The 24,411-nt window shown below is 36.9% G+C and overlaps 1 protein-coding gene across 4 annotated transcripts in view; it reads left to right on the top strand.

Annotated features, from left to right (window-relative positions):
* ANOS1 (anosmin 1) overlaps positions 1-24,411 on the top strand; it is a 143,284-nt gene that overhangs the window by 51,082 nt on the left and 67,791 nt on the right. The window lies entirely within an intron of this gene.

The raw sequence follows: 24,411 nt of genomic DNA on the forward strand, positions 1-24,411 counted from the left end.
CCTACCTGCCTGAGGAAATCTCAGGGTGCAGTATTCTCTGCTGTGAAGAGAGCACAACTGAAGCCAGAGGTGGGATGTGGTCATTGTCACTGCAAAATCTGAGCATAGTGCTTGAGGTTATCTACACTGTCATCCAGGGACAGAAATTGCTTATAGTGACTGTAACTCAGGTAGGAGCAAGATTCTTTTGATTTAGCTGGAATTGAGAGACGCGTTCTTATTGCTGATATACTTTAAGTAGTCTTGGCAAATTCTGTGCCTTCTCTCTTCTCTGACTTCCCCATATGTAAAATTGAATGGTATTTACCTCCCATGGACTTAGTTGGAAATAGTTTTTCAGGGTTAATAAAGTACATAGATATCAGTAACTTTGCTGTTGTACTGAAAAATAGTTCTGTTCCATAGGTTTGCCATTACATACATGGTTTTCTCTGAGAATTGAATTTTTTCTTGAGAAGAAAGCTGTAATAATGTTTGAAATGAAAATATTACTTTTCTCCTGCTGCTGTCTTGTAGAATGAAGTATTTCAGTGAATATAGGAAATATTTGCTATCCCATGTCTTTGCTAGCTGTCTGTGCCAACTCAAATCGAAATGTTATGATTTTCTGTAATTCCATGATGAGAGATGGGGAAGAAAGTAATATGAGTACATGACACATTAACGGAATAGCAACACAGGGCAACTGTAGTAGTGCAGACGCTTGCTTTCTTGTGAAATTTTAGTCGAAGCTTTATATTGCCTTTTTTTTCAACAAAGACTTTTAGGATACACAGGCAGGGATGTTGGGTGCCTGGTCACTAGTGTCTGCTTGGAGAATATCACTGAATGCTACAATAATTTTTCGTGACATCTGATCTCAGTACAACAAAGAAAGTGTAGAAAATAACACAATGATGAAAAGGACTCATTATATTTTCTATCAAGGAAACAATGAATACTTTTCATAGATTCTTCTAGTTATAACTATGTGTTGATTACATTTCTTTGTGCTAAGTAGGAAAAGGATTATACTGTATTAGTATAAATGGCTTTGCCAAAGTGGAAGTTTCACTGGGATATTTATGGAATAATCAATTTGTCATAATGTAATATATGTTCCCTTTGGCTAGACTTACATTTTGGATTAATTCTGGTATTTTTCATTTCTTTTGGATGATAACTGACACCGTGATAACTGCTAGGTGTGAAATAATTCTGCCATACTGTGGGTCCCTAGTTCCAGCACCACAGATAAATAATGAGCTTGATTCTTCTTACATATCAGAAACTACTCTAATAGATTGTTTTAAATTAGTGTCCTCTACAGGTAATAATGGTGTATAATTAAGATGTATTGGTCTGTCATGAACATTTACTGTGTTGATTGCGGTGAGCTCCTACATCACTAGCCCTAGAGAATGAACTCTTAGTGGTGCACTGGTGTAACATGTGAGTTGGTGTAATGGAGCAGGAAAATGATGAGTAAATAAGTGGCCTACGTAGAATTTTCTCTACTTCTCATGCCTCCATTTAGCTCTTTGCTATCCTACTGATTTGGTCAATCCAGAAATATTCAGAAGTTATTACACAGAGTTAAGCACAAGATCTGTTATATAAATGTATTAACTTTAGAAATCAGACTAAGTTATAGTTTCCTGTTAACACAAGTATTGTATGGAGACCTAATATAAAATGTACTAAAAGGTGTTTGCAATGCTAATGGGGAGCTTCAGAACTGAAATGAAATCTATTGTCAATCCCTAATCAGAAATCCCGATTTTGTTATATAAATTTCTTGTTATATGCATTTTCAAATCTAAATTTGCTTGCAACCATTACCATTTGGTACTGTAATATAATCAGGTTCATGCTGATGAACTTTCAGAGTTAGTGTTAGCATCACCCGGGTGGGTCAGGGTTCAGCTTCTCAACATTTGTCCCAAAGACAGGGAGAAGAAAGAATGAGAGAGATGAGTTCTAGTTTTCTCTTCTGAATCAACAGAATTCATAAACTTCAGCGCTGGTAGATATTAAGATGGGGATTTGTCAAGTAAGGAAGATGAGCACATGTCCTTTTCTGAAGTCTCTTCTAAGGAGCAGGTATCACAGTATCACAGTATGTTTGGGATTGGAAGGGACCTCAAAAGATCATCTAGTCCAATCCCCCAGGTAGCCAGTATCAGGGAGATAGAGAAACCAAAATCCTCAGCAGCTCCCAGTTTGCTGCTGCAAAACCAACACCATCCATGATATGACCAGTAAAGCAGCATAGCCACAAAAAGAACCTGTCAGAAAGCTTCAAAAACACCAAGCTAATGCATTTATCCATCACACCACTATTAATCCACATTTATATGCAGAATGAAAACTAAAAAGTCTTGTCTCACCCCTCCTCTATGTACTTATTCTGTCCATTTCTTTGGCTAAAGCTGTCGTGTGCTGCACTCTAAATCATCTCATTTATTTTAGTGATGATGGTTGAAGTTTGATGATAGAAATGTGAAATGTTATGAAAGTGTAATATTTGTTTCCTATATTGTGACCCATAACATAAAAGATAATAATCTGGTTCGTATGAAATCAAATGCTTTAATTTCTCTTATTCTGTGAAACTAAAACTTTTATACTGTTTTGTGTTGCTCTTCTGTATTTTTTTTTTCAGCTTCAGTAAAAAACTGGCTTTAATTTTCTTATGTAAATCACACATAAGAGACAAAAGAGTGACAGGATGGGTCTGAGACAACTTTAATTTTGCATTCTGATTGAATAATTTAATACTGAAGCATCTAGTGTGTGGGAAATAATCACAGCTTACTTTTTTGTATGTGCAGGGTGTGGGGATGGAGGAATCTTTTAGATAATTCCATAATGATCATACTTCTCATTTCATTCAAAAGAAATACGAGTCTGACTGGACAGTCTTTAAGCTGTCAGTTGTTCTAATGTGTCTTACAAGTACAAGGAGGAAAAATTGCCATTGGAAGCCATCCGTAACAGCTATTTTTCTTTTGGTGTGAGTGTAGAAGTGTGGTTACATAATGAAATAATCTACAAAGTTGTCTGCCAAGACTTTGATCTGTGGATCTTGCTTTTTCCTAGATGGCATGCAAAACATATTGTATGGCTCAGAAAATAAGAAGTGAAATTGGTGTAAATATTGTTGTTTAAATCTCAGAGAGTTTTTACTAAAATTGACTCCAAAATTCCTTTACATGATTGGCCATGTGTTTTCACTCAACGGGCTGAATTATCACAACGCCAGTGGCCTACCTAACAAAAATGTTCAAGATGACAACTAACCATGAAATAAAAATACAGATGAAACCTGTGTGCCCTCTGATGCGCATAAAAAAAAGCTATAGCTGTGACGAAGTATAGTTACAGCTTTAAGGTTTCAGGGGGAAGTTCTTGCTGTGTCCTAAATCCCCAGTGGACTAAGATGTTACATTAATTTGTTCTCATGGCTGAGATAATACTTGAATCTGTTTCAACGTGATCAGGAACTTTTTGGAACGTTTCTACTCTTCAGGGCAAAATACTGTACAGAAGGCAATCTGGGAACTGTACAGAAGGCAATCTTCCTCCGGTCTTCTGGAGTCTTGTTCCCCTTTCCCTAGGAATACAGAGTCTCTTTGTAGACACACATAAACATGTTTGTATCTAGGCACACATTTTCCTCGTTGCAGCATGCTTCTGTTGCCTTAAAATGTCAGATATCCTGCACCACAGAAATCTTGTTAGCAAACTCTTCCAGCTGGTCAGATAGAGTTGCAGAAGTTGAGAGGTGTGCGGGTGTGTCAGCTGAGGGCATCAAGCTAGAGGAACAGGCTTGGGGGGAAAGAGGGAAGAGAGGACTAAAGGTGAAGGCCAAAATGCTGAGCGTCTCTTTTGTCACAGTAGACTTGACAGGTCTATTATTCTGTTCTTCTCTGTTTCTCTTCTTCAATGTAAATAAAGGGAAGACACATATTGCCCAGATAATAAACAGACCTGATAGGGGAAATCATATTTTAAATTCCTTGAGAAGTATTTCAGAAGTTTATTCAGCACTCTTATAAAAGTGTGCTGCAAAAAATGCTAATACCGCATATTACTTCCATTATGTCTACATATTTCAGGCTTCCAAAGACAACCAAATAAAGGAAAATATAAACTGTTATGTATATGCTTTTCTATTTTTGAAGTAGGGAAGTACTGTTCAGCTTTTTAAAATGTCATGTCTTGTTATGTACCATAGATCCTCATAAAAATGTAATTGCCTGTAATTTAAGCATATTCAGTACTAGATGTTGCACACAACTAAACTATATGATTAATCAATGAATCAGCCTGATTTTTTTCTGCATCTGTTGTTGGACTAAACGTATTGCAGCAGCTATACTTATAATCCGTACATATGTACATACAGGCATTTTGAAGCTGAGCCCGGTGTGTTTCAAATTTACGTAAGAGATTATTTTTTCAACATCTTTTCCTGTTTATTAAACCATAAGGGCATTACATCATTTGGAGTCAAAGTAAAGAACTGCTGTAAATATAGATTAAGATTTCATCAGATATTAGCAACAAACCTAGTCTAAATTGAATGTCTGGGACTAATTCCAATTTTTATCAAATCATACACACATTTTATAATGTTTCACTGAAAACTAACAGGAAACAAGAAAATGTAAACTCATAAGTTAAGTTTTCAACAGGTCTTGGAATTTTTAACTGCCAAACATGTTTTGCATGCTTGGAATCTATTGACCAAAATCCTTTTTGAATTACAAATTATTTTCAGCTTGAAAGCCTGTTGTTAGGGAAATGCAGGCTGTGAATGCTAATTTGGATCTGCTTTAGCAATTAAGAACTGTAGTTGGAGTTGGACACATTTTCTTTGAACAATTCTTTATTATAAATGTGTGAATACAACACCTATGAGCTATGCTAATGAAGTTACTATGGAGTTTAACAGGGAAGGTTGGTAATTAGACACAATGTTTTTGAAACTGATAAAAAGCTCTATAAAACTGATACAGTTGCAAGGTTGTATAGAAATCCATGTCTTCTGTTCTGTACAAAAGTTTCAGGAGACAAGTTTTGCTGTAAAATCCTGTGCAATAATTTGACTGCTCTTTCAAAGTGATAGACAAGAGCTCCTAGGACAGATGAGTAAAATCACCACTTTATAGACATTTTTGCAATAAAATGTCAACATTTGCATTTAATGTTTATAGCTATAAAATTGCTGAAGTTCAGTAAACAAAGTTTTAAATGTTTCATGTTTTATCATCACACTGCAATTGTGCTCAACTGTGGAAACAACCATCTGCTAATTTTGTGTTGATAAAATGAAAAATGAGTTACACTGGAAAGAAATGGTAGGACAGAAATGCAACTTTTCTTCCAAAGGTAAGCTGCTTCACAGCTTGAGTAAACAGAAATAAAGATGTTTGAACAATTCAAAACTTTCAGTTTAGAAGGTGGTGGTGAAAAAAATACAAACTTGAATAAATATTTACAAAAATGTATTCATTCAAAATACGAAGATGGTAAACAACTGGGGAAAAAAGGCCTTTTGTGATTAACATTCTCAGTTTTCAACTATCTGTTATTATAATGTACATGATACCATCATGGGTTATCTTTCAAGACTCAATTAAAGCAATTATAACCCTATTGAAAGCCCACTGAAGTAAATGCAAAGATATCAATAATTTTGGTTGACTTTGATTTCAGGCCTTATTGGCTACTTACGATTACTGTTTCCGGTTTTAAAAATTGTATTTCTTATGATTGAATTTTCAGAATGCAATTCCTTGCCTTTCTGCTGATAATTTTTCATTTTTATTAATTTGTCCAGCATTATATCTTAATTTTTTTCATTTTAATCTTTTCAGGGTTTGATTACAATCTGTTCATTTATATTTTTGCTATCTACCAAATATCACTTTCAGGAAAGGTAAGAAATATTTCTCTCTCTCCTCCAGCCTGGATTCTTCATCTTGCTGAGAAGCACTTGAGAAGCTCCTGAGATTTTTAAAGGAGAATTTCTCCAGAATAGGCACTGCAAAAATTTGTATGCACCCAAGACTCTTGTGAAGATCCAGAGCAAAAAAATGTGTAGTTCAGATAGATGATGAGACATTCTAGACTGAGAAAGGCAAGGGCAGGTCACAGCTCTTGGAACACTTGATGCAGGCAGTTAGGAGCCCAGAATTGAAATCTGGTGAATACTTCAACTCCCACAACCTGTTGCTTTAAGAGGGGGCACGTGAGATTAGGAAATAAAAAACAAAACAAACCACGAAAAACAAACAAACAAACAAGACCAAAAAACACCAAACAAACAAAAAACAACCCAAAACAAATCCAACAACAACAAAACAAACAAAAAACAAATAAACACACAACTTTACTCTGCTTCTTAACACCTGTGCCAGTTTGAAAATGAAGTAAGAAAATCAGAATATATGATTGCAAATAGTATTGTCCCACCTAAAAGTGTATGAGCTCTCTGCCTGAATTAATAGCAAATAATCTCTACCAAAGATCAGAGATTATCACAGAATCACAAAATCATGGAATGTTAGAGATTGGAAGGGACCTCAAAAGGTCATCCAGTCCAATCCCCCTGACGGAGCAGGAACACCCAGATGAGGTTACACAGGAACATGTCCAGCGGGTTTTGAATGTCTCCAGAGAAGGAGACTCCACAACCTCCCTGGGCAGCCTGTTCCAGTGCTCTGGCACACTCACTGAGAAGACGTTTCCTCTCATATTTATGTGGAAAGATGATTTAATGATCAAATTTTAATTTCAGAGTGAGAGTTTGGTCACTGGCCTGATCATAAAGCAGCATGGTGACATAACTGTCTTCTTTGTGAATATGTATTCTGATGCTCAGGTTGCTCAAATTTATGTCTTGAACAGAAATAGGGCAGATAAGGCTTTTTTTGTTTTAGAATGCAATTCTCCTTTCTTTGAGGATCATGGCAAAAGTTCACGTCTTCTAAATGAAGAGAGAGAAGAAAACAACATTAATCATAGAATCATTTCAGTTGGAAGAGACCCTCAGTTTCATCGAGTCCAGCCATGCCTTATCTTATTTTTATTTGGTGGTCACTTTAAAATCCCGAAGTTTTCTCAGTTTAGTAAAAGGATGAGCAAAAAGGAAATTTTCAAAAGAGAATATGTTTTGAGGAGGGCTGGCCATAAGGCTGTTTTATATGTCAGTTGGCATGGCAAGGGGCAGTCTTCCCCCAGCTACTTGTTCTGTCCCACCATCTTATGTTGACTTCGCAATGAGCAAGGTCAGCTCACACGGCTGCCCAAAAGCTTCTCAGGGTGGAGGAGATGAGCAAAGGGAGAGTTTTCAGCATTGCTAGTCTAAAAGTGCATTCACTTTTTCAATCAAAATGCAAAAGAGCAAACACAATGGGCAGCCCAGACAGAGTGGGAGGGCAGGACCAGGACATCTGCCCATAGTTGATTTGGCTTATGCTGTTCTTGGAGCCTCACCTGCTCATCTGTGCAAAGTGCTCGCTCTCATTATAAAGGGCAATGGGACTTGACTCTTCTCTCACTTGTACTGCTTAACTTGATAGCTGTGGGGGAGGATGCCATTTCTCCACTACATCTTGACTAATACTTTTGTATGCCTCTCACTTAACCTTCACCAATAGCTTTGTAAAGACACCATCTCTAATTTCCAAACTGCATCCAGTGAGTTGGAAAACACTATTGTTCTGTTTTCATATCACTTGATTTGTGCATCGTTTGAATGGCTCTGCAAGAAGCAATGCACTGGAAGGTAAAGCCCACTACAGGTCTTGTATTATGTATAATCTGCATAAAGTTGAATAAAGCTTTTGTAAGGCACTAGCATAACTTGGGGGTGGGGGATGGAGTGGGTGAGGGGGCTATGGGTGGTGGAACAAAACAAAAAACACCCTGAAAAGCTTCAGGATATACAGACCCTCAAGCATATTTATGTGTAGGGAGAGGACAGTGAGTATTTTGGACTGATGAAGTGTTCCTTGTGGAAGCTTGTGAAATAAATGCCACTGTTTAGTCTGCTTCTGCTTTCTTACGTTTTGAAGTCACTGATTCAAACATCAAATGTCCCCATCATCTATACTGCATATTGTCTTATAATAGTCAAGGCAATCCTTTTAAAGCTACATTTCAACTTGTTTTTTAAAAGCAAATCTGACTCTAAGATAGTATATAATCTAGAAAAAGCAGTTAAATGCTTTAATGGAGGAAATAGATTCTGGAGTCTTATATAGCAAATGTTGTGATTGATTGTCGTTCTTGGGGGTAACTGGAGGAGTTAGGATTGTTAATGTGGCAAAAAAACCCCAAAAGTCAGAGTATTCTTTCTTTCTTCTCAGATATTACATCGAAGTTTGCAGAGTATGTGAAATTTAGTCCTACTTTTGCAGTGGGAAATGGCAAAATGTGCCAAAATGATCCATGAAGCAAATAAAATAAAGCTTTTAAATGAAAGCTTTAGCTTATAATATTTGCAAGGCAAGTCAGTTACTTGAGAACAGTTAGTGGCAATAAATTAGTTTGAAATGTGTTACAGATGGGGCCAGCATGTTTTTTCTCTTCAACTTTGTGGATTAGATTTGTGCCTGAAGAGATATGGTGACATTTTTCAAGAACTGAGTTATAATGATTTTTAGCTAGAAGTTTTCTTTTATTTTAAAAAAATACTTTACTTGTCTTAACACTGTATCTTCATTATGCTGTTGTAAGAACTAGGAGAGGTGAATAATCAGTAGCTAGTTTGGTATTATAGATCAGAGTAGTGGAGCTTTTTGATACTCTATCAAAATACTTAGAGAGATGCCATTATAATGGCATAAAAGGGCTTTTACAGCCGCAGAATATTTCAACTTAACTGTGATAGGCTGTGTCTTTAGGAGCACGTTATATGATACTTTAAGCTTCACTTAAATTACAACTATTTTGTAGGTATCACAAGCGTTAGTAACCAAGGTAAAGCTCAAGAAGTGTAGATTTTCTAAAACGGATGTTCATCTTTGTTTGCAATGATGCACCTTTTCTCAAAAGGCTCTTATGTCTAAAGGATCTTAATATAGTCATCTCTGTTGCATCTTCAGGCCTGGGAAGTTTTTTAGTAGTTATACTGAACAAGAAAAGTATGCATGAAGGGACTGAAGAAGAAGTAAGTCAACTTTAATGGCCACAATTTAGAAAAATATAATTTTCAAGCTACTTTTTAATGTCTGAAGGAAAATTGTATTCACAGAAGAACTGAGAAAGACATAATTTGAAATTAGTTTCTTAAAAATGCAGCTACAGGTTAGTGTAAGATGTTAAAAAGAGAAAGATGTATTTGGACAATGAGCTGTGACAGCTGTTGTTGCTGTTGCCTATTTTAAGAATATGAATGGAAACATTGTTTATGTAAGTGGCTTGGCCTAAATGTTTGTTGCAGAATTTGTGCCAAATACATAAATCGTTCTTAAGGTACTTTGGGCCAAATTCTGTCTCCTTGGTTGCCTGGGTGGCTCCTCTTGATTTTAATGAACATTACATATGTTAATTCAAGCACAAAATTGGCCCTATGATACTGAGTCACTGAGGTTAAACTATAAAACAGGTCATTTCTGCATGAATATGTAAGCAAGTTCTAGGATACTTGAAGAATACGTTGTCAGATGTGTGCAGACTTTTATGGCCATTCCATTAGGCGATTGTAAATGCAGGAGAGAAGTATTACATTTCATCACAGTCAGACATTATTAAGATGTTTTAATAGCCCAGTCTTGAAATATTCTTGATTTTCTTGTGTATAAAGAACACTATTCAACAAATTTTGCACTATTCATGAAAAAGGGTAGTTTTTGTTATTTGATATGTAACAGTTGGCTTTTACAATAAAGCCTCTATATCTACGCAGTGTTTCAAAACAGTGGACCTGATTTCAAGGTAATTTCAGTTTGAAATTTGGTCCACTTATTTGAAACACCCTGTATTTTTTACAAGTAATTCTGTAAACAGTTTCAGTGTAGTAGCAGTTTTTCCTCTGGGCAGTGGCAGTTTTACATGGTGGTAGAAAATTTTACCTAACTGTCTTGGGGAGGTTAAGGAAAAGAGAGAATTGGCTTTTTATTATACCGCATCAATTGATGCATTTGCGCAGACAAATATAGGATGGCTACCCTAAGGTGCTTACATATTGATCTCTAGCCAATTGCTCAAAGAAATACTGTGGAAAATATAAAATGACTAAGACAGTTTATTTGAATAAGCAAAAAATATTGCTTTTGTGGTTTTGTATATAGACCTAAACATATTTCAAATGTTACAGCAACTGAGAATTATATAAATTCAAATTGGGTGAGGGGAGTAAACATGAATAAAATAATGCAACAAATGTGACTGGTGGTGAAACAAGCAAGATTATACCTTATGTCTTGTTCAGAAGTCTCTTTATGAGTACTTTTCTATCTACTTTAATGACTGAGTGTTCTTATATTCGAGAAATAGAATGCAGCCACAAGATTATAAATGTCTGTCTGAAATACTTGTTACAGAAGTATACTATTTCTAGGAATATTCTGGAATATTACAGTTATTGAGTAAGAAATCATTACGCAATACGACAATCCCCTGATGTTAATCAAATGAACAATCTTTTGATTGGTGGTGGCACTTGAGATTCGAACACCTGGATTTGGGGTTCTATACAATCTATATGCAATGGAGGTATCCAGACTCCTCGTGTTGTCAAGAGGGATCAAGTTAGTGCTGTCAATAACCTCCAGAGAGCTACTTATCTCACCCTGTAGGAGACACCTGGATGTGGTCCACTGAGTGGTTCTGCATGTGTCATTGGCTATATTGACTACATTGAGTCCCTGTTTCACATGTAGCGCATAGTTCTGTTGGAGCTTCTGTAGAGTCTTGGAGGCATCCATGGGGGACTGGCAGGTGGGACGGATACTTAAGGAAAAGGTATTTGCCTTTCTGGAGTGGCAGCTGGAGGCTTGTTGTCACACTGCACATTCTATTGGATATAAGTACCTGTGAGTGGGCAATGTACTTTGTTTCCTGAGGTTTGGTTTCCAAAGGAAAGTTTAACTCTTAAAAGAAAATCCCAAAAATGTTTCATTAAAAGAGGTAGTTATATAGAAAGCAGAAAACTTGGCAATATCCTGACTGAGTAAAAAGCTGGAGTGGTTGATTATACATTAATATAACCTCCAGGACGTATGGTGGTCCTTACAGATGAATTCACGTGGAAAACTTTGCAGGACTATTTCTTCCCCATACCCCATGTTTCTGTTTCCCTCACCCAGTGCCATTGTTTTTCTTCTTCATTTTGCACAGAGTCCTCCAAGTTGCTGTCTTACCACTACTACTCAACCCAACCCTGCTTGTATTGAGATGTGTAGTAAAAAATGCCATCTAGTTAGAGCTGCTGCCACTCCAGAGCCCGCAGTGAATATTTTTCAGGTTTGTCGGGTTTTGCAGTTTACAGTGACTACAGAGCAGCTCACAGGTCCCTGCTCTCCATACAGAATCGAGCATTCGGGTACTCTTATCTAGACATGCATTACCATGAGATTTAGGATGCCTCTGAGCAATCACAGGGAGTCAGTTCACGAAACTGATGGGCACCTGCAATCTGTGCTGATTTAATCTAGAATTATGACTTCTGGTTGTGACCCTGTGGCTATACGTAATTAACTAGTGTGCATTTCCTTGCATATATTTGCATAAAAAGGCAAGTCATCCGTTTCATCTGTCAGCATACAGAGTGCTATGCAAAGAGCTGCTTTTCAGAGAGTTGTTCTCTGGGGACTTAATACCTACATGCTTCCATAATCCAGCTCTTTGATTCCTCTGAGGTCTTGCTCAAGAGTCCCATTAAGATGAATGGCAGAAAACTAGATGAAGCATTACATATCCTAAATTTCCACTTTATATTTTTTGCTATACTGCAGTATCACCTTTATCACAATTATATTCTATTTCATAGAATCATAGAATCATTTAGGTTGGAAAGAACCCTCAAGATCATTGAGTCCAGCTGTTAAAGATCATTTAATCATTTTAACATCTGCACACTATGATAGGTCACTTTAGGATGACTAGAAGTATGTTACCATCAGTCTTTATGTGTTGTAGTCTGTGACTGGAAGGCTCAGTATATTTTAATAAAGTTAGAAATCAGTGGATAATTAATCAAAATACTTAGCTTCCAAGCTAAAGTAAAAAGAAGGAAAAAAAAAAAAAGGCAAGCTACATATTCAGTCACAGTCCTAGAATTCTTTTGAGAATAATATCTGTCACCTAAATTTTATATTTAAGAAGAGTTTTGTTTGCCCAATTAACAATCTAAGCTTATACAGCAAAGTGACACAGTGATTCCTGTTTGAGCTGGAGAAGTGAACCACCACATCCGTGAACACTGAAAGCAGAAGGTGTTCCTGGGGCACAGGCGGTGACAGTCTGGACAGCCAAGTCACCTTCCCTCTGTCCTGGAAGTAGAAATAGCCAGTGGTCTGGCCCAGGCTGTTGCGAGGGAAAATGAATCTGGCTTGATTCTTCCATCACAAGGCTGAGGTGTTATTTCACAGTTTATTGTGTTCTATGATAGTTTAATCAGAACTATTTATTTATTAACTCAGCTGCCAGTTTGTGCTGCTTACCTCTCAATACCATAATGTTAACCGTCATTACTCGGCCTTCGAGGGAAAATGAGATATCAGTTGTTTTTTAGACTGTGGTTTTATGACTGGCTTAAGCTGTTTTAAGTGCAGGCTTACCATTAAATAGGTGTTTACAGACTCCTCTCTCCTTCTCTTTTGTGCACGTCCCTGACCCAGACAGCTATTTTTTATGAGGCTACTGAGCGAGCTGAATGGAGAAGTTTACTTGGCTAAAAAAGGTTAGTTTTTCATCTAGGGTGCCTGTTTTACATCCAAAGGTGTGCTAGTCCCAGTTCAGGACTGCCCCTCTTTTGGTGGCATTATGGATTTATATATACTTATGTTAATCACGTAACTGTAACCTAACATATAGAGCAATTAGAGATACTTATCAAGAAATTTAGCATGTAAGTGTCATCTTTCTTGCTCATTGAAAAACAATAGGAGGGAAGGCATTTATTTAATAACCTTTGAAACAAGATAGCTGTTGTGGGTTACTTTGTTTGAATTTTCTAAGGTGAGTATTCATACACTTTTTTATTTAAATCACAAACTTTTTTTCTTTTTACAAATAATATGTGAAACTATCTAACTTTTAAGGTATTACTGAGTAGTGTTTATTCTATGAATTGTCATGTAAACTGAGAATTTTACTCATGATGTGGTGGTTCACTTCTCCAGCTCAAACAGGAATCACTATGTCACTTTGCTGTATAAGCTTAGATTGTTAATTGGGCAAACAAAATTCTTCTTAAATATAAAATTTAGGTGACAGATATTATTCTCAAAAGAATTCTAGGATTGTGACTGAATATGTAGCTTGCCTTTTTTTTTTTCCTTCTTTTTACTTTAGCCTGGAAGCTAAGTATTTTAATTAATTATCCACTGATTTCTAACTTACTTCAGCTATGTTAAGATACATGAAGAGATTATTGTGAAAAGAAATCACATCTCTTTTTACAAAAGATTCAATGGATACAATAGGGTTTCTAAACATGAGGCAGAAAAACATTCTTTGTGTAGTGGGAATATACTTGGAAAAAGCTAAGATAAGTGTAGAACACTTCACAAAATTTCCTGTTACATTTTGGCTTTTTGTTCCTGTTGTACTTGGGATTAATGGAATTTTAGCTTCTATTTTCGTAGAATGAGGCAATATTTCTATTACATATGTCCCTGGTACTTTTTAGAAACAGCATATTTCTTGTTTGTTATTGCTGATCATCCTCACTGTTTTGTTTGTTTCGTTAATTTGTTTCCTCTGAAAATAAAAATGTAAATTTATTTTCTATAGATCTGGGATTTTTTGTTTGTTTGTTGTTGGTTTTTCACAGAATCACAGAATCGACTGGGTTGGAAAAGACCTCAGAGAGCATCGAGTCCAACCCTTGGTCCAACTCTAGTCCGTTTACTAGATCATGGCACTAAGTGCCATGTCCAGTCTCAGTTTTGTTTGTTTATTTGTTTGTTTCCTCTTACCTACATAAGTTTGTATCATCAGTCTATTTTAGGTCAATAGTTTTTCCATTAAAGCAGCAAGTGTAGCCCTGAGTACAGTGAAAACTTTCTAGATTTACTATCATTTGATTGATTGATCTATCAATGAGGCAGACAACAGATATACGTAAAAATATTTAGGCCAAGCAGTAGAAAGTGAATTGCTTGCTTCAGAGTTGGGGATGAAGCTTTTTTTCAAGACAACCTCCTTTTCGTTTTTCTGTTCTTTTTCCTCCCCCTTTGCCATAACTGCACGGAGAGGCACGCACAGATGCCGGCTGCCAGCGTCTGATGCTTAACCTGACCGGCAGACACAGCTCACAAAAGGCGGCTTTTCAGGTCCCCCAGTGAAACAACCACTGCATTTTATTACAGCGTGAAATCAGAAGTGAAAAGCCTGTGGCTCTTGCTATTTAGTAATGCGGAATATGTCGTTTCTGGTGGTGATGGTAGTGCTGGGAGGGAAATAGAAAGCCAGGGAAGAGAAACAAAGTAACGATTTAGACAAAGAGGGCCTCCCTTTTTTTCTTTGTCTCTAATTGTTAGGTGGTCTACAAAACCCTGGTGCTGTGGTGGATACAAGCAAAAAGAACATTTAGTTGCGGCTCTTTCATTCAGAAATGTATGTGTGAATTTGCAGGGTTATGTATAAGGAGAGTCATCTGTTATCAGAAGAGTTCACTGCTTTAACTCATTTATAAAGCAGTAACAAAAACCTTGACTTTGCTTGGAGAGCTGTGCTGCTCTGACAGACACTTTAAGTTGCATAGCAAGATGGTGTTTATAACAAGACTGTGTGTGGTTATCTGAAGCTGCCTTGTAACAGATTGGAAGGGGAAAGTGCCAGCTTGAAGAGGCTTTCCCTTGTCTGCTTGAGATTAAAAGAATCATGTTTTCTGAATGAAAATTCTCTGCATATATAGAATGTCAAAATATTTATGCTCACTTTTATTTTAAAAGTGTTCTGTAATCACAAAAGCAAAGAGTCAACTATCAGGAAATGAAAAGACAGTATATGAGAGAGACATTTCAGAATGTACAATGGGCTTCTTTTCACAGAATCATAGAATCATTCAGGTTGGAAAAGACCTTTAAGATCGCTCAGTCTACTGTAAAGTTATCCATCAGCTGACCACTATCGCTGCTGCTGGAAACGAGGTGTGGAAGCCCATCTGCAGTTCTAATATTTGGAAGGGAAAAGCTGTTACATTTTGCAGATCTGTATTGTTAGCAGTAAATATTACTGTTATTTCTACTAGACTACCTTCTTTGAACCCTATCCACATGGGAAGGATGGCAGGGAACATTGGTCTAGAAACAGGAGGGATGTACAAGTGGAAAGCTTCTGCCATGTTTCTTACTCTCTAGGTTATAGATGCAATCTTGGAGAAGTTTTAAAAGCAGAAAGAGATGGTATGACTGATCCATGATAAACTGGTGAACAGATGCAAACATGACAAATCAGTTTGTTGGTAAGGTGCTCTATGGCACTGCAGCCTGAAGGAAGATCAGACAAAGAAGCAAAACTGCTACTGGTTTTTAACTCAGGTAGTTCATTTAGTTATTCATTAGTGTAGTAGCTACACTACTGAAGAATTCCATATGTGAGCAATAGCACAGAAAGAAGGAGGAAGGCAGTAAGCAGTTAGAACTATTATCACTATCAGAAAGAAGCCTATTAGAGAAGAGCTTCTTAACCTCTTTAAACTGTATCACTCTTTGTTTGATTTAAAATAATTTATGCACTTTGCCACAGTATATATCTTGTGTGCACACTGGTACTCTGGGCTTGACTTGCTGCTTCGTAGCATTTGGCAGTGCTACACCTTGTATCTTGATCGTTGAAACCCAAGAATGTGGAGATTTAGAATAAGGGCTAGAAAGAGTTTCGAAAAAAGAGAACTAATTGGCACTTGATGCAGCAACTAAAAGCAAGGCAATAGAAGTCTAGGAAACTGCTCTTTGAGGCAACAGCTTAAATAGGGATGATTGGAACAATAATCTGGCAGAGGAAACAAAGATGTGAAAAAATGGAGAGGGTGAAAAACAATATTTTTTCTGTAGGAAATAAGTGCTGGTGGAATAGCTACTGCACTGAGCCATAACCAAAATATTTGTACCTATTATAAACATTTCGAAAGAACTCCAGGAGGGTCAGAAAGTGCTGCTAGGGCATGCCCCTTCAAGGTGAGACGTCCACATTGACAGCTCTACTCCTGAGAAGAACTCATTGCTTATACAAGACGAAACAATTTCAACAGGAGAGACAAAGCTTCATAAAATACTTTATGTTTAGGGGATTCATCTTGAATGTAGAGGGTTTAAGTTCAATTCCATGTTTCAAAATCAGGCAAAATAAGAACTCAAAGATGTTTTCTGGTGACTGTGCTAAGCTGTAGGCCATGAGGTAGGAAAAGAGAAGAAAGTACGTGTCCCAGTTTCCTCTGCTGGTACAAAACCCTGTAAACAAATTTTCAAAAGAACTGCTCAGGAATGAACTAGTATTAGGGAGCCAATTTTTTGTTGACATAGATGGCCATGATGGTAACAAAGAATAGAAACAGAAACATAGAAAAATAATAGAAACATAGAATGGACAAAGAATAACAAAGAATAGAAACATAGAAAAGCGTCCTATGATTGTTATTCTGTCCTTTCAAACAAACACTTCTGCTGGCAAAGTTTGACATGTCAGACAACCAAGCCATACAGAAAGATACCAAGCTGTTGGTGTTGAAAGTTATTTTCAGTCTAAAAGGATTAGAGTTGAAAACTGCTGCATTTCTTCTACAGTGTGATGATATGACTTTTTTTTTTTTTTTAATAGTAATTTACTTTCCAAATATTTTATGTCAAAATAGTTCCTTCATTTTCAAGACCCTCAGTGACCTCACCTTCAGTACATGAATAAGTTTTCTGGTACCTTTCACTTTCTGTTTAACTCTGGGCATTTACAGCAAAGTCTACGTGGGCTTCCAGAAAATTTGACCTGAAGTTCTTCGCACAGGTCTTGGTCTTTCTGGTGCTCTAATGTTGGGTGTTAGATCATATGGAGGTTTGAAATGGTGGATTTTTGGAGATAAATCCAGTCAGAACAGCTTTTTTATCTGAACTTTTGAAACAGAGCCTCCATTTTAGGAACAAAGCATGTATAAGCAAAGGTCTGGACAGACTTACCCAGTACACTGTGAGCAGCCCTTTCCCTGTTCCAGGAAATACTGATACTGATCCTAAGTCATAAGGCTTTATTTGCTTAGGATATTGAAGGCATTTGGTAACTCAAACCAGTAACACTTAAAATTGTGGTATTGGCATCCCCAGTGTTGTCTACTGAAATGAACTCGACAATGAAGAAAAGGAAATAATTTTTCCAAGGTCGTGTTTTTATTAGATATCCAACAATTGCACTTCTGAAAATTTCCTTTACCTTAAGTACTGATTTGATATTAGCAAGTTTGCATAACTGTGGAGAGAGGTAATACCTGTCCATGTGTGTCCACACCCAAGTAAGATAAGTAAGTAAGATAAATATACACCTAATGCAGCTATTTGCTATAGCAGTTTAAACTATGCCACTTGATTTTGGAGCCAGGAAAGTTTCTCAGAAATGTTCCATTTGGCTCTGAAATAACCATTCGAATGACCAGGTCACTCTCCAAAGTGCTGGTAACCGATAGAAGATGGCTGCACCTGAAACTGCTGTAGTCCCTTGAGATCTACCCCATCACAGTACATATCAGGATGTCATTAGTATAGAACACCAAAAATTACATTTCAAGAAGGACTAAAAAGTGCTCCTTAAAAGGATTTTACAGACCCAGATCATTCTAACCAAGTAGCACATTTTTTAGTGACCATTTAAAATCTAAGACCTGGCTTTAATTCAAAACCAGCTCTACAATTAGTAATACTTTCAGACAGTATCAGCTGGGTTCCCAGTGTACATGATAATGTCACAGAACAACCCCAACTGTGACTAATTTAATTAAGGCTTGATCCTCGAATACAAAATCACTCCTTTTCACCAAATCGTGATGCTCACTGACCTACAGGAGAGAAAACAGGCAACACAGACAGAGAACCTTTCTCTGTCATTTAACCCATTTGTTTATTCAATTACAAAGGAAATATATTACTAGTGTAATTCTCATGAGAATCTCTTTTAACATGAACAGTGAAGTAACTCCAGGTAGCCACATGAAACTGCTATTTTACATAAAGAATATGTTTCACAGTTGTTCCTATTAGACTTTTAAGTTTTTAAAGATACTTAAAACTCTCCCAGGCTACATTACATGTAGCTGAATTTTAGGACCTAAAAAGTCACACCAAGTTTCTAGAAAGTTGATGACTAGTGCTCCGATGGTTCAGTCTGCTAACGGGGGGAGAGGCAAAAGAGGCAGAGAAGCAAGAGACTGTCTCAGCTTAAGATGTATTTCACAAAATGCTCAGATGCTTCTCAAGCAACGTGTATCAACCTGCAAGCTATCTTTTTTGGCCTGAAGAACTGACCGATCTGATAGTGCATCTCTACGTCTATTTGTTTTAAACAAGGTAGACCTGTACAGTGGGTGCCTGACTTGGTCGTGTGTACGAGCACAGCCAAAATACTGCAGTGTCTCATCTTAGGCACTTTATCACAAGGAAAGGTTCCCGCAAGCTTGAGTGCGATACCCTGATACCATGAACCACTCACACGGAGAGTTACTCACATGAAGCCTCCAAATCAATCAAATTATCAAGCATGGGTTTTGGAGAGCATTGAGAATGTTCCAGCTGGAAATGAGAAAAGGTTTTTTTGTGTCATGATTCTGGATTCCCTTACCTGCCTCTGTATAGAAGGAAAACATCCATCTTAAAGTTTATGAACACATGCCTTTCCCACAGGAAGTTGAGAGACAAATGTGTAAATAGACTTTTATAAAATTATTTGACAAAAATTATGTACATTCCTGAAGTGGGCAGCCCAGGGTCCTTCAGATGGATTCATTGTTCTCATCCCATCTTATACTTCATTGAAAATCATTGAAGAGTTGTGATTCTTACCTACTTTTTTGTTTAATTAATATTCTTCTATTCTACTAAATTATTTCCTTATAGATATAGCTCTTAGAACTACACCGTGTCCTCCTTAGTGCAGGAGTACCAAATCAGACTCATGCATTAAGTTGGAAAATCTGATTTGGTCTTTGGTTCTTTGATTCAGTAACATAAATATTGATATTTCTTTTTTACATTAATAAATAACATGTATCTTCTGGGAAAGACAATGTTTAGGGTTTTTTTTTGTGTGTATGGAACTTTTGGGAAAATATAGTCCAGACCTAATGGGAGGGCTTTTTTTAATTGATGTGCCATTTTTTTTTTTAGATTATAAAACTTCCTGATGTGTCTCCTCAATTTGACCATGAGAAGTAGTTTCAGTAAACAAATCCTGTATCTCCTGACTTGTATAGTAAAAAATAGTTGTTCAAACTGTACAAAAGAAAGAACTGTTCTGTGATGTGATATTGCTAATACCTGATACTGTTCTACCAAGCCAGCATGAGATTAATTGATTTGGACTGAGTAAATATTCAACTGTGCTTTTATTTTTCTGAAACAAAACAAGTTTGTCCTGCAGACAACTGAGAGTCTACTTTTTGAGACACAGAAGTGACAATTTGTATTCATCTATATAAATAGTAGATGTAGAGTTTAAAAGAATCAAAATCAGTTATTTCTCTCTCACTGCCTGTTTATGTTTTGTGTTGTGTTTACTGCCACTGTGCTAAGATTTACAAATTGAAAATCACTTTTCTCATGGTTCCTTTGGGTGCAGTCATATATTTAAGTGTATCCATCACAAGGAGATTCTCTCTAAGTGTAATGGACACTATATTCTCCTTTGTCTGTGGTTAAATTCCTGACTCCAAGAATGTTCTCTGTGCGGTGCCTGATAGTGGGTACATGCATTTTTCAGGTACTTGTCTTCATGACGTGATAGGTTTTTAAGAGACCATACAAAGAACAGTATTTTTCCTTTTTTCTTTAACCATGTAGGTTCCAGCTAGTTAAATACCTTAGGACAGCAAAACTCTTAAATATAGATTGTAAATGTAAAACAACCATTTCTGATGTTGCTGTTGTGAGCAACGGAAATGATGAATGATAATGAAAAGAATAATTATATCCAGCTATAGCACTTTGTATCTATTCTTTTTATAACAGCTTGCACATGACTTGTTCCACTTTGGTGTTTGAATAAGTCTTATTGGACAATAATACTAAAAGTAGACTCTTCCAGTCTGAAATAAGTGTTTGCTGTTTAAATAGCTATAAATGTTTAAATTCAGCTACTTAATTCAAATTCAATATCTGAATAAATATACAATATTTAAATAAATATTTATTTCAATACTTAAATGAAGCTTTGCAATTCACTAGACTTTCAAAATTGCTGTGTTGGTGTAACACTTTCTTGTTTGGGTCAAAGGCAACATTTTCTAAGCAAAAGTAATGGAGAACTACTTTGAAAATTCCTTTCCTAAATAATGCCTATATCATATGCTAATCTCATAGTTGCTGTATTTATAGGTTAAAATTAGAACAAAAAAGACTAAGAGGGCCCTTAAATGGAATTTAAAAAAAAATGAAATAAAAAATTAAACCAAAAATATTTTAAAGCAATAGTAATCCTTCTTCCTTGAATAAAAATGTTTTGTCCTTGTTCCTAATTTTATACAGTCTGATCATTCACACATCAATAGTAATATCTGATGTATATATACATGTATGACACACACACACACACACACACACACACACAAAAACTTGGAAGGATGACAAATGCTCCAGTGCTTTCTATTAGCACTTCTTTTGGCTTTTGATGCAGTCATTTAGTCCTGAATAATAACTGTGCAGCAGTCTGGATGAGTACAGAAAGCCTATGACATCCACATTTGACCACAGCAGAGGACGAAAGAGGTGCTTTAGGAGGATGCAGTTTATCAAGGCCACTCTGATTTACACCCATCATGTCCTGAAGAATGCCACTGGCCTGTAATGACTGCTTTGGTGCTTGGGTATTTCTTTGTACATAAAGTCAAGCCAAAACCAGCTGCTGCTTGGCTTACATTTCTTCTTATCCTGGATAGAGGATTTCGTTATCCTTTTAATGGGCACACGCATTTACACTAATGCAGAAAACCTGGATGTGTTTAACTGCTGGGTGGGAATAGCTTTCTCATGGCTGTTTTAGGTATTTCTTTGAAACTTCTCTTATTGGTGAGAAATGCTGAATGCTTTCCTTTCAGACATCAAGGCTAAGCTAAACACCAGTGAAATAACTTCTGTTGGTCTAGACGAGCTTTGAGTCAGGCCTTTGCTGAGTTGCACTGAAATTATTACTATACTTTCCAACTTTTAAATTTTAAGATGCATGCTTTTTTTTTTTTTAGTTCTCTGAAGACTTGGATTTAAGAAAACAGATTTTATTGCCACTAGTTCTAACTCACATTGTCTTGATTTTAATTTTTATTATGCAAGGAATGATACCTGTCAGAAAACATTCAGCTGCTGTCGATGTAAGATCTGCTTCCACTTTTTCTTGGGAGAATTCTCAACTTGGCACTTGCCTTGGCTAAGTGGACTAAAAATGGTGGAGATCCATAGTGGAGGGAGAAATGATGTGCTACAGAGCTGTGCACAACACTGCAAAATGTATGTTCTTCAGTGGACTCATCTTGATGCACATCCAAAGTATGTCAAAGATGAGAAAAAGCCCACAACCTTTTGCAGATAGAAGATGCAGCTCAGAGTGACACATGTAAATGGGCGAGAAAGCTTAACAGAACTAAGCTGACTAGAGTTTATAAGGACAGAGGGCTTATTGGAAAGCTGAGATGGCTGAAGAAGACAGATGTACACAGTAGCCCTTCTTCAGAGCTAGTGTGTATATAACACATTGGATCTGGAACACATTTCTTTGCACATAAAAACCATCAGGAGAGACTTCATGGGGAAAACAGGTATCTCTCTACCTGAGATTATTGCCATTCAGAGGATAAAGCTCACTAGACAGTGGGAGGGATCTGAAGATCTCATCTGATGTATAATTTAAGCCAAGGACTCAAAGGTTAGACCCAGGTCCAAGCTTCCAGCTTTTCCAGCTTCCCACTTTCGGGGAACCTCATAACAGAGTAGCTAAGAGGAAAAAGGCACAAACCTTAGTGTTTGTGAGGTGCTCTCATCTTTGTTACTACAAGCTTAATAACTACCTGTTTAGAAGGACAGGTCCAAACTCTTCTAGTGCAAAGTTATTAGCAAAATTTTTGTCTGCCAGCAGTTTTTCTCCAACCTACAGAATGGTACAGCTCCGCTGAAGATAAGCAATCGTCTTCTGCAGTAGGCCATGGCACTAGGCTAAGTCCAATGCTTTGAGGACTCCTCATACAGCAGGAGTAGGAAGATTTTTTTGTTTATATATAGGCAAGAGTGTGTACTCTGATCAGAACCTATAAAGCTTATGATGGAGGCCTTACAGCTTGCTACAGCATCTGTTTTCCTTGGAGTATTCTCAGAGCAATGGGATTGCCAGGTACTGCTCAGCCCTGGTTCGTTTTGTTCGTCTTCTCTTTGAAGTGTCTAGGCTGAGTTGCCCATCGCTTCTGCCTGCCCTGGTGGCAGGAGATGCTGAGGCTGAGCTGAAAGTAGCCTGGGCTGCGCTGAGTGATTATTAAGGCAGAGTGGGAGCCGGACAAGGCATCAAGTGCTGGAGCCTACTGACATTGCAGGTAGAGACATCCTGGTACAAATGCCTTGAACAAACTCTCTTAAGCATACAACATCTTGGTATTTCCTTCCAGGAGTGCCAACTGTTTAGCTCTAGAGCATGCAAGGATGGTTGTCCAGCAACACAGTCAACCTGAACCTGGTCCTAGCTGTCATCTCAATATTGTGGTTATGCTGGTTTAGATATGGTCTATGTGACTGTGCAGCAGTGAAGCAAGAATTTGGATAAGACAAGGATATGGAAATCCTCACAGCCTTGGGGACCACTGACAAAGCCTCACTGTGGTCAAAATGTTGCCCATTTTATTTCTACACCTTTTATGCCTCTGTAATTTGGGGCTACATCCATCAGGCAGTTAGGAGAGTTCTAAAATTGGCATGACAGTGGAGGAATTGTACCAGTGGAGGAATAACACTCTGAAATTAATTAAACTTACTGACTTCAGTGACATTTTATAATATATTCTTCTAATTACTCTGTATACAGCAGACTGTGAATTTTGAAGAGCTAGAAATTGAGTCTAAAATACCAAAATATGAACAGCGATAATATTTGAGTGGTATTTTTTGGTACTGAAATATGTAACCTCTGTGGCTAATGATTTTATTATACTTTTCAGGCTTTGTTGTTAGTAAAAAAAATGCCCAACTTTTAAAATGCTAATTTTTTTAGTACATTAATGATATAGGTAGACAACTGAGATAGCACCTATATGTATTCATGCTTGTTTTTGGAAAGTATATCCAATCTATTACTATGTATAAGAGAAATGAATGATATAAATACTGAACAGTGTGTCGAAGACCTTTCTTTCTTGTGCAATAATTATCTTTCCACTGTTACCAGAAGTATTAGTTATTAGTAACTCCCAACAAAGCTAGTATTTTCCAAGTTCGTGTATCTAGCAAAGGAAAAGGTTTCTGGATGTGAGTCTAAATTTGTGTTTCAGCTGCAGTAAATGCTCTTAATGGTGTGTTTTTTCTTTATGCTGTGCTCTGAAGCTTGACTCTGGTTTGCAGAGTTTGAATCTCAACTCTCTGTATAACCATTGCAGTAGGGGTTGAAGGTGAAGAAATGATAATATGGTACTTGAAATAAAGTGGTTTTGCTAACAGACCAGTGAACATTGTCTATTTATACAGGAATAGTGATTGAACCTCTTCTGAGTTTACTCCGTAGCTTTATGAGATAGTTTCTTGCTTGGGAAGGCAATGTGCCCATCTGATCTTTAGGCTGGTCAGCGAGGAGAAGATTTAACTTTCTTTAGTTTAGAGTAGTGCTTTTGGCATTGTCTCTGTGATCCAGTGACACAGTGTTAAATGGCATTATGACCTAGATTCAATAAGGTGGAAAATAGGATGGCAAATAAACAAGTGAGGCAATTGCCTTGTACTGTAAGAAATACTGAAGATATTTCTTGTAATCTAACCATGCCTTGGCATGACCTTGCTCTTACACCATGACTCAATGACACAATCTTAT

The sequence above is a fragment of the Columba livia genome, chromosome 1, assembly GCF_036013475.1.
Source record: "Columba livia isolate bColLiv1 breed racing homer chromosome 1, bColLiv1.pat.W.v2, whole genome shotgun sequence".
In the NCBI taxonomy this organism is placed as follows: domain Eukaryota; kingdom Metazoa; phylum Chordata; class Aves; order Columbiformes; family Columbidae; genus Columba; species Columba livia.